Consider the following 10,479-nt stretch of genomic DNA (forward strand, 5'->3'; position numbering starts at 1 on the left):
AGAAGTTCCAGGACTGTCTGTTTTCTAGCAGAATGGTGACATTTGAGAATGCATAATGTAGGGATCAGCATAGCAGTGCCTCCTGTGATCCCAGTCCTGAATGTGTGTGCCATGAAAGTACAAAATATACAAAAGATAGAGAGATGTTGGTCTCACCTCCTGGAACGTGAGCCTGGCTAGAGATTGTCTCATGTTGCCACCTTGCCATCAGTAAGTGGAGAGTTCAAGTTTTCACACATCCTGCCATTTGACAGACTGTGAAGAACTGGGGAGAGCTGCATTCCCAGCAAGTACCTGGGGAGTTGCATTCAGGGATGTCAGTTGTGCTCATTCCTCCATTTGACTGGCTGTGTTAACCTGCAACTGGCATGCAGTCACCCAAGTCTGCCTTTATGTGCTGCACAGTAGCACTTGAGATTGAGTGCAGTTCTCCATAAACCATACCCATGGTCAGTGATTGAAATGGATCCATAAGGACTTTCCACTCCAGGGTTTCACTGTTCAGCCATTGATGTCATACAGTTTGGTATTTAGTGAGATTTGTCCTTATGAGTCTGGGGGCAGCAAGCCCTACATAGGCATGTCCAATTCCTGTACCTGTTTTGGTGAGTGCATCACTGTATGCGTGTGCCTTATCACCCAACCTGTGGTATTTGTCCATTTCAGGTTTAATTTCACACCTTCAGCAACCCATTCCAAAGTTACTGTTATTAAAACGTTTCTATCTCCCTGTGTTTCCTGGAAAGGAGACTCAAAGGATCTAGTGCCCCTCATCTCCTGGAGGTGTATAAATATGACAAGACCTACCCTCCTTTTATCTCCGCTTGGGATGAACTTTCCTTTGGAGAAACTCTCATCTCCTGAAGTCCTCTGAGGGCTGATTTTTGGCCCACTTTTCCCCTCAAATGCCTTAATGATTATTTGGAGAAGAAGAGGAGGAGTAGGAAGAAAACACTTGAATTGTCACATTGAGGGACCTTGTGTGCAGGGTTACCATCTTTGCAGCCTACAAGCATCCAGATACTACTTCCTTTTCAGCAAAGTAGGTAGAGTGCCTCAACAAAGTTAGTAATATAAATATATATATTATATATATATATATATATATATATAGAGAGAGAGAGAGAGATATCATCTTTATCTGTTCCAGGGCTGATTCTTCTGTGATGTAGCATATGTCCCATAGATCACAGGACCTTTCTTTTTCTTCCCATTAGAAGTATTCTAAAGCTTTGGACAAAGTGAGCAAGAGGGTGTTTTCATCTGCCTTGTTAGGGCCCAGATTCTTCAGCTGTGTGTCTCAACTGTCCTAAGTTCCAGTCCTCCCAGTAGCTCCTACTGTGAAAAAGTGTTCATCCTTTCCTGATTGCAGTGGTTAAGGAATTGCTGGCTAAAATTCTTACCACAGTAATTATAGTTGATTTCCTTGTCAGTTTTACTTTTGACTGCAGTGATGCTTTGTTGAGGGCAGCAAGCTCTGGTATGTGACTGCAAGAAGGGCATGGCCAAGGATGGCATCTTTTTAGTATGTATGCTGGCAGTCTATCCTGGATGGCCCCTTCTAGGAAGGATCTTTTTAGATATGCCTTGTACAAATTAGTTGAGAATCTCCAAAGAAGTAAATAGGCAATTACCCTAATGAGGGACATTTTGTTGACATTCTCGAAAGTAGTAATCAGGCCATTACCATAATAAGGGACCTCTGTGGCCCATTGTCTATCCACACAGCTTTTGCCAGGTCAAGTCAGCCATCATGGAAGAACCACCTTGCAGTCAGAGGAGAGCCTCCAAAGAATTCTGGTAGTGTTGTCACTCACTGATTATGGTAACAGTCTCCTGGGAGAGCAGCCTTTCTGGCCCAGCAGTTGCATTGCTGACTACAGCCAAGGAACGCATATGTGGGAATAGGTCTACACTTTGGTCGCTTGGTGAACTATTTCAGAAGACCACTGGACTCTTGATGTGGCCCATGGATTGCTGTATACCTTAGGGTGTAAGGTTCCTCCAAAATAACCTTCAGTTGGAGACTAAGCCGTCTCTGCAGGGCTCTTTAAATTGGCCAAAACTTTCATCTGCAAAGGGTCTATAGAAACTGCCTGTGCTTCAGAAAGAATCCAGTATTTTTTTCTTCCACTCCTTCATACTTTGGAAGGGAACTGCAGACTTGCATCCCATCCTGCACATCAGCAGTTTCAGTGAGTGTATGGAATGATGCATAAATTTCAATATGGTGACTGCCCAGTGGATCATGTCCCTGCTGCTAGTTAGTCTGGATGGTGTCAGTCTGTTGGCCCTTCAGTTGTCTGGGAATCTCCATAGAAAGTCCTTTTCATTTGGTGTTTATGGTTACGATTTCATTATATTGCACTGCCGTTTTGTCTCTCCTTTGCACTTGGAGATTTTATCAGGATGCTAGTTGTGTGCAAGTCCTTGCAGGAGGATGACTTCCATGTATACCCTTTCTTGGGTAACTGTCTGCTTGGGTTCTCATTAAGTGATTCTCTGGTAGTGTCACTGAAATGGGCAGTCCTGTGGTTAGAGCCCTTTGGGATTTCCATAAACTGTGAGAGAAGCCTTTCTTTAACCTCATCTAAGTAATTGCCTTCATTAAGACAGAGATGGACACTTTTTTGTACTAATTGTTTCCCACAAAAAGAGGGCAGGAGGCCATGACTTTAGCAGACTGGATGGAAGATGTAGTAGAAGATTAAAACTTGTATCTTTCTACACCTTCTAGGCTTGTTGGCAGAGATTATATTCTCTACATATTTTGCTTACCTAAGGATTTGTGAATCACAGGACAAAGTGAACTGTCAGTGACTGCCAATCTACTTTGACTCCTTCATGGTTTAGCAGAAACAGACTCTTAGAACACAGGACTCCACCTAAATATGTTGGAATTATAGGCAGTACATCCTGCCCTGAAGGCAATTGAGAGTGATCTTGGGCTACTACTCCTACATTTCTAGTCTAGCAACTGCCGCATGTTATCTTACATAAACTGACATGACAGCATGCACTCATACCTATATCCATTCTCATCCCATGAGATGTGAGCATGCTTGTGCAGTCTGTGAGCCACACCTGCAGTCCTGTACTAGATTTGAAGATTCCATAGTATTCTGTGATCAGTTCTTTCAGGAGTGGGGTACCCAAGATGACCTCATCAGTATGTAGGAAAATGTCCTCCTGGACATTTGATCAATGCAGTTGGGCAAGTAGGAATCATGGTGGATGCCCTTCTTTTTCCCCTCTCATTGTTTATCTCAAAACTGAAAGAGAAAAAAAAAGCTTATTCTTCCCTCTCAGCTTCATGACAGAGAAGAGTGTGGTTTAAGGCTGTAATGCTTCCTAATAGTACAGGAGACTATCCTGGAGCAAGTCAAGTTAGGCCCCCCAAATGGGATGACATCTGACTCAGCCCCAGTGACCAATGAGTGGTTTCTGTGGAGATCCTTTGCTTCCATTTGATCTTATTTGAGAAATCTCAGAGGTGACTGAAGCTACCAGAAAGCCTTCCAGTCTTCAGATTTATTTATCTGAGTGGAAGACGTCTATCTGGATGGTGGGTATCATTTGCTACATCAGTTTGGTAGTTTACAGGTGGTTCTGACTTGTTTTAGACACCTTAATGATTCATATCCGAGTTATTCCATGGTTAAGGTGCATGACTGTAGCATTTTAGTCCATCGTGGTTTAGTGTTGAGCATGACTGTGTTGCAGCAACAGTTGGTTAACATATTCTGTAAAGGGTTCGGTATCTCCTCCCAGCTTGCAAGATCCCTTTCATTGATGACACACGAACTTCTTGACTGACAGTCTTATCTATTATCCTTTTGATCCTCCTGGCTTTTTGTTTATAGGATTTTGGAGCTTTAGGTTTATATGTGGGGAACTGCATTTAATCTCGTGCAAAGATTAGGTGACCCTTAGGAATAATGCATGTTTACTCCTGAAAGTGATGACAGAACTGTCAGTGAAGATCCACCTCTATGTTCTTTCAGGAGGCTAATCCAGAGGAGAAACAGTTGCTTGCACACTGGTCATGCGATAGGTCATACTTTCACTAAAGAGAGTGCATGTGTTCAAAATGAAAGAACAGCAGCTGTTCAGCTCCTATGCTATAGGCAGGGATCAAGCTGTATGAAGTAACTAAACAAAGTGCTTTACTATCAGGCAACTACTTATTGTAAAAAGATGTCAAAGGCCAGCACCAAAGATATGTCTGTTTTCAGTGCTTGATGTAAGAAATGTTTCCTTTGTGAACATTTGTGACACAGTTACGTGGACATTGATTCCCACATTCTCTAAGTTCAGTCATTACATGGGCCATGTCTGCAGGTGCCAGGCATCATTTGACACTTTGATGTCAGGGAAGTACAGCTTTCTGATCTTCCTACTTTGGGCCCTTCTCTGGTTGCACCCTGCTGGAAGTTTTGGGGTCTTCTATTAAAGATTTTCAACATACAACCCACTGCAGGGGACATCAGATATCAGAGATGATGGATAGATAGATGCCGTATTTATTGATCTATGACAGAGTTCTGTGCATTTGGTGATTATTATCCTGCCACCATTCATGTGTGCTTGAATAACTTTACCATTTAGCACCTCCTGTTAGAGTTCCATTCTAAGTCAGCTAAGTACATTTATATATATATTCTTGTATTTGCTTCCTGCTTTCCAAATTGTGCTGATTCTTGTAGTTTGGCATGCGATATCATGGCATACACTGTCAAGAAATTCACATGATCTTGAGTATGGCAGCTGATGAGGAGGAGTCAGGGTTTGCAGCAGAAGACATAATGGTCCCACCTACTCTGGAAGACTCCCTCACAGATCAGCTGATATTTTGGTACATATCTTCTGTGCATTGTACACTAAATTTGTTTTAGGAGACCATTTCATAGTGTACTGTTACACTCTTTCCACCCAACTTTTAATTTTTTTCTCAGATGTGTAGTTTCATGGTAAACTGCTTTGTGAGTGAAGCTTTACTGCACTTTTGGTTCATTCACAGTGTTTAATCATTCAAATAAGTCTGGGCAACATGTATGCCTTTGGCATTTTGAATTACTTTAGGGAACCATCTCATAGCATTATGTAAACTCTTCCTACCTTATGAGTGAATCTTTAAATAAATAGTTTTGTGCAGACTTTTGTGTGAATCTTTACTGCATTTCTAGTTCTTTCCAAGTTTTAAGTATTAAAAGAAAACTGTGCAATAAATATCCATTCTGCCTTCCAGTATCTGTAACTCTCCATGTTTTGTTCCTAACAGTAAAATTTATACGGACAAGTTTAAAATGATTAAATATTCTGATTAAAAGTACACTGCTTTAAGATAAGAATCCGTTTCATTCATTGTAACTACACAACTCCAATGTCTGAGCATATTTACTGAAAGAAATATTGCTGTGCTACTCCTTTAAACCGAAAAAGCTAGTATCACTTTTTTGGAGAATTGTGGGTTTCAAACTATCTAATACAGTGAAAGTTACATTTCTTAGTTAACTGCAGAAAGCTTATTAGAATTAAGGTTTTGTGGATAAAATGGTTCTTTATTGTATAGTTTTCATTTAAAATCTGGTGTTTGTGTACTGGGTCATCCCACAGTTTATTCTGGCACGATGAATTTGACAGGAAGACTAACAATAGTAGTCATTGCATCTGAGACTGTATATGAAGAACACTGTAAAAGCAGCAGCTATCTGCTTCTTAGCTCAGTAAGCAGATTAAGAAGGCTGTGCGTTGACTGAAGGAGGGCATCACTCTTTCATGTAATATCAGATTTTAAAAAATCTTGTATATGCTAATAGTAGTTATTTATACTAATTATATTCAACATGCCATACAGGTGTCTGAAAAAACTGTTGTAATTTATTCAGACTAGTAATGATTAGAATACATTTATGTTTGCTGATTTTATATCTCCTTTTTATTTTTTATTACTCTAATATTGATGCTTTGTTTTCTTCTTTCTCTAAGTTTCTTCATTGTAGCAGCACTGAGTTCTGGTTGGACAATAATCTCTAACAGTATTGCAGTTTTCTTGGTTTTAAAGTACATCCCAGAAGCCAACAGTTAAGTGTGAAGCTTAACCAGAAGTTGAAAAGCAGTACATTTTTGTGTTCCACTTGATATGATTCCAGATTCTCCTGGAAGAATTGTATTGTGCAAGTTGGTACACTGGTTTTAAAACTGGTGAAAACTGACCTTTAATATGTTTAAAACTTGATACAGATTATATAGAAAATATATAAACTATTTATATAACTTGTGTCCTCATTTTTGTATATTGAAATGTTTTATTTTCTGGCATGTGTTCTATCATCTGCTATTGTACTTGTATATTGTCACTGTACATATGAGTCACTATGTTGATTTACCTTGTGGCTACTCTAATTAAAGGCATGGAATTTGTTAATTTTTACTAAGCACAATGTATTTTTGGATGGACCTTCCAAGACATGTCTTTATTAAAAATGCAATTTTTGCACTAGAGTATGGAGCCCTTTGTTTTATGAGTTGGTTTTGATGACTGCTGCTGAGTTATTAAAATGTACTGCTAAAACAGACTCTACATAAACTTTTAAGAAGTGTTTGGGTATAATCTAAGTCTTCTGAACTATAAGACTTTTATTTTTTATGTATTTTGTTGAAACTGTGAACATTGTGTGGAAGAGTGGCATCTTCTGTCTTTCCATTCACCACTCTGACAGTGACATTACAGATTACCAATCAGAAACTTGCTCAAAAATGTTCATAAGTAATAGAGACGCTGCAGTCAGGCCACAGTGTTTCTGGTGAAGTAGCTAGATATAGCAGAATGGTATTGTGAGCCCTCTGAGGTTGGTCTGCAGTAGAGATATCCTTTCTTCCTCTCTGAATTTTGAAGATCCCATGTTTGGGGGGGTGCATGCCTTTTTGCCAATACTTACCTGCATGTCATGCAATGTACTAGGAAAGCTTGCCTGGCTTCTTAGCCCAACTATATTTGGTACTGCTAATACAGTTTGGTCCGTGATCATACATTCTGCATGAAAAAGTTCCCATCTTTGATTCCTAAAGTAGGTAAGGTCATGAAAGTGTTATTGTGGACACCAAATCATGAGTCAGAATTCATACTAGCATAGTATGCATTGTTTAGGAATGGAGCATGATGTAATGCAGTTCCACAAGTGTTGATGTTTTCATCCATAAACACAAAAGCACAGAAATGAGAAGCTTTAGGCCTAATTTTCTACACATAATGTAGCAGGAATTGAAAGTGTCCGAAATATTGTTGGCATGAAGATTTCTTATACAACCAGAGAAACGGGTCACAGACCAGTAAAGTGAAGTCAAACAGTAACATTTTGAAATCAGAAAAACGCACACCGGACTCTAAAAAAAAAACGCCAAACAAAGTTTAATAACAGTTGTAAAATAAAAAAGCTTTCAGGAGCAAGCTCCCTTCATCAGTCATTCAACCACTCAGTCTATTCAAATGCCAAATCTAATAGATGCAATATTCTTCACCTTGGGGATGTTCTGCCATTGATGGCCACATGTCCAGCCAGTATACCAAGGTCTTTAGATCTTCTATGCACCGTACATCACACATATGCTACCCATACAGGACATAGACCATAAAGGTGACGTACGGATGCAGTTACCAGGAACTTCTTTGCCGCCAATCCAAACACCATCATCACTCAACAGTCTGAACACCCTTTTGCTGTGCTGAATACCTAGCTGTCAGACAAGTGTCCCATTGGAGATTTTTTCTTTTGCTCTTTTTCTGTTTGGTTACCTGGAGTTCATGCCATCCAAGAAGGGAAACTGCAGTCTCTGGAAGCATTCCTCTCCCTGGAAGATATCGACATCTGTGCAGTCACAGAAACTTGGTTCAGGGCCACAGAGAGTACTCCAGCCTTGCAAGGCTACAATGCCTTCCACACTTTCTGACTGCAAAATGAACATGTGAGAACCAAAGGAGGATGTGTATCTTCATCAAAGGTAAATACACCTCTAGGCTAGACAGGAGAACTCTATGGAGTTACTCCAAGTTCAACTAACTGTAAGACCCCCACCCTTCAAATCATCATTAGCTATAGGCCCCCTTCAATGAACCAAGGTACCCATGCTACTTATTTGGATCTACTTGAGTCAAATTACAACCAAACACTCTAGTCATGGGTGATTTGAGACAATCAAATTACAACCAAACACTCTAGTCATGGGCAATTTTAACTACCCCTCCATTGACTGGAAACTTATACAAGTACCAACATGCTTTTACAAAGGTTCCTGGACTTTATTAGCACTAATGCCCTGGAACAAATAGTATGCAACCCCACAAAGGCCTCAAATATTCTCAACCTGGTCCTCACCAACATGGGTGACCATTGCACCACCACAAGTATATGACTCTCACTGGTTAAATCTGATCACAAGTCTAGTCAAAGTAAACTTTATTGTCATTTAGACCCACACACAGTGTGAGTTAAACAAAATTACGTTGCTTCAGTTCCAAGTGCTTATATTACTGCAGAGAATAACAGCGACATATACAGTAACATATACATGTACTAAACAAGACTGACAAGATCTGTGATACCTGATAGTAGCCTTCACCAAATATTGCACATGTGGAAAAGCAATTATTGCACAGTATACAGAGTATACTGAATAGCATAAGTATATTGTACAGAATGTTACTACTGATTGCACTTTTAAAGCAGCTTTATGTAGATATTGCACAAGACAATAGCTGTACTACCGATTGTTTGGGTCACCAGCTAGTGATATGATGTAGAGTTCAACATTCTGATAGCATATGGGATGAAGCTCCTACTAAACCTGGAGGACTTGCAATGCATACTGCGGTATTGTCTTCCTGAAATAAGCAGGAGAACAGTCCATGTGCAGGATGTGTCAGGGCTCTGATAGTTTCTCTGGCTCTTCCAAGACATTGTGCTTTGTATAGGACCAGCAGAGCTGGAAATGGGGATCCAATGATCTTCGCTACCTTCACCACCTTCTATAGAGCCTTTTGATCTGAGGCTTTGCAGCTCCTGAACCAGACTTTGAGATTAGTAGTCAAGGTGCTTTCAATAGTACCCCTATAGAAGGTTTTGAGAACAGAGGAGAGACCAGCTTTTCTCAGCTTCAGCAAGAAGTGCAGGTGTTGATGTGTTTTCTTCACAATGTGGTTAGTATTTGTTGATAGTTCTAAGTCCTCAGGAATATACACACCCAGAAATTTGTTGCTACTCACTCTGTTCACTGTTTCCCCTTTAATTATGAGTGGGTGTTATGAGTCCTGATACTTTCTGGTGTCCATTACTAACTTCTTGGTTTTCGTCAAATTTAGGGCCAGGTTATTAATATCGCACCTGTTAATGAGGTGGTTCACCTCATCTCCTTAGGTAGTCACATCTCCACTTCTGATAAGACACACTACAATGGTGTCATCTGGAAACTTAATGATCTTGTTTGAATTATGTCAGGAGATGCAGTCATGAGTCACTAAGGTAAATAGCAGAGGGCTGAGGACGCATCCCTGAGAGCTCCTTGAGGATCACAGATCAGTCACATTTGAAGTAGCAGTAGTATAACACCTGAACCCCTCTTAGGTGAAATCAGGCTTAAAAATATCATCAAAGCTAATTATACCCTCCTAAAGGATGGCACAAATAATTTCCAAGCTCCTGTTCCCATAGATGGCATTGACAACTATACTAAGATATCCATAAATGCTGTGTACAAACACACAGATGTATTGGCACAGCTGTAACTGATAGGATCAAAACAAGATCATCAAAAAAAAAAACAAGTCTCCATGGTAGACATCTAGCATTAATAAGTTATACAACAAGAGGAAAAAGTTGCTGAGAATAAAAGAGAGGTCCCAGCACTGGAAGAACACCCTTCTCTGCGTGAACAAACAAGACAATTTGTAAAATCCTCTAAGAGCAACTTCAAAAAAAGATTTAGCAACTATAGTTCAGGATAACAATAAGGTATTCTTCAGCTATTGCTGTAACCTAAAAGGTTGGACCCAGACGTGTGGTGAACTAGCTGCGGATAGCATCACACACACACACTGATCCTGCGAAAATAGCTAACCTACTAGCTGACATGTTTGGTGAAATTTCATCCCCTGTCCCCTCCAAATATTCCACAAGCATTCCCTGAACATCTCCCCCACCTTGCATCTCCAAAGAGCAAGTCATTATTGCTCTCTCCAAGGCCAAAAATGCAGCCTCTGTGGGACTGGATGGCATCCCAGGTTGTATTTTAAATGGTCTAAAACATGAGTTAACAACTCCATTAGGTACTCTATTCAACCACAACCTGAGTACTGGTCTTGTCCCTGCTGAATGAAAAACAGCAATCGTCATCCCCTTTCGTAAAGGGGGTACAGCAAACAGACCCATGGAACTACAAACCCATAAGCTTAACTGGCCTTATCTGTAAGGCCATGGAACAAAT

The 10,479-nt window shown here is 40.2% G+C and overlaps 1 protein-coding gene across 1 annotated transcript in view; it reads left to right on the forward strand.

The window, feature by feature from the left end:
- The window catches only part of CDKL5 (cyclin dependent kinase like 5), a 1,714,404-nt gene extending 1,707,900 nt beyond the window's left edge, over window positions 1-6,504 (forward strand). Inside the window, exon 15 of the mRNA XM_044073061.1 lies at window positions 5,989-6,504. The gene's annotated coding sequence lies outside the window, so the exon portion shown is untranslated. The remainder of the gene's footprint in view (window positions 1-5,988) is intronic.
- The last annotated feature ends 3,975 nt before the right edge of the window (window positions 6,505-10,479 follow it).

The sequence above is a fragment of the Protopterus annectens genome, chromosome 5.part1 (genome assembly GCF_019279795.1).
Source record: "Protopterus annectens isolate FY-2018-M chromosome 5.part1, PAN1.0, whole genome shotgun sequence".
In the NCBI taxonomy this organism is placed as follows: domain Eukaryota; kingdom Metazoa; phylum Chordata; order Ceratodontiformes; family Protopteridae; genus Protopterus; species Protopterus annectens.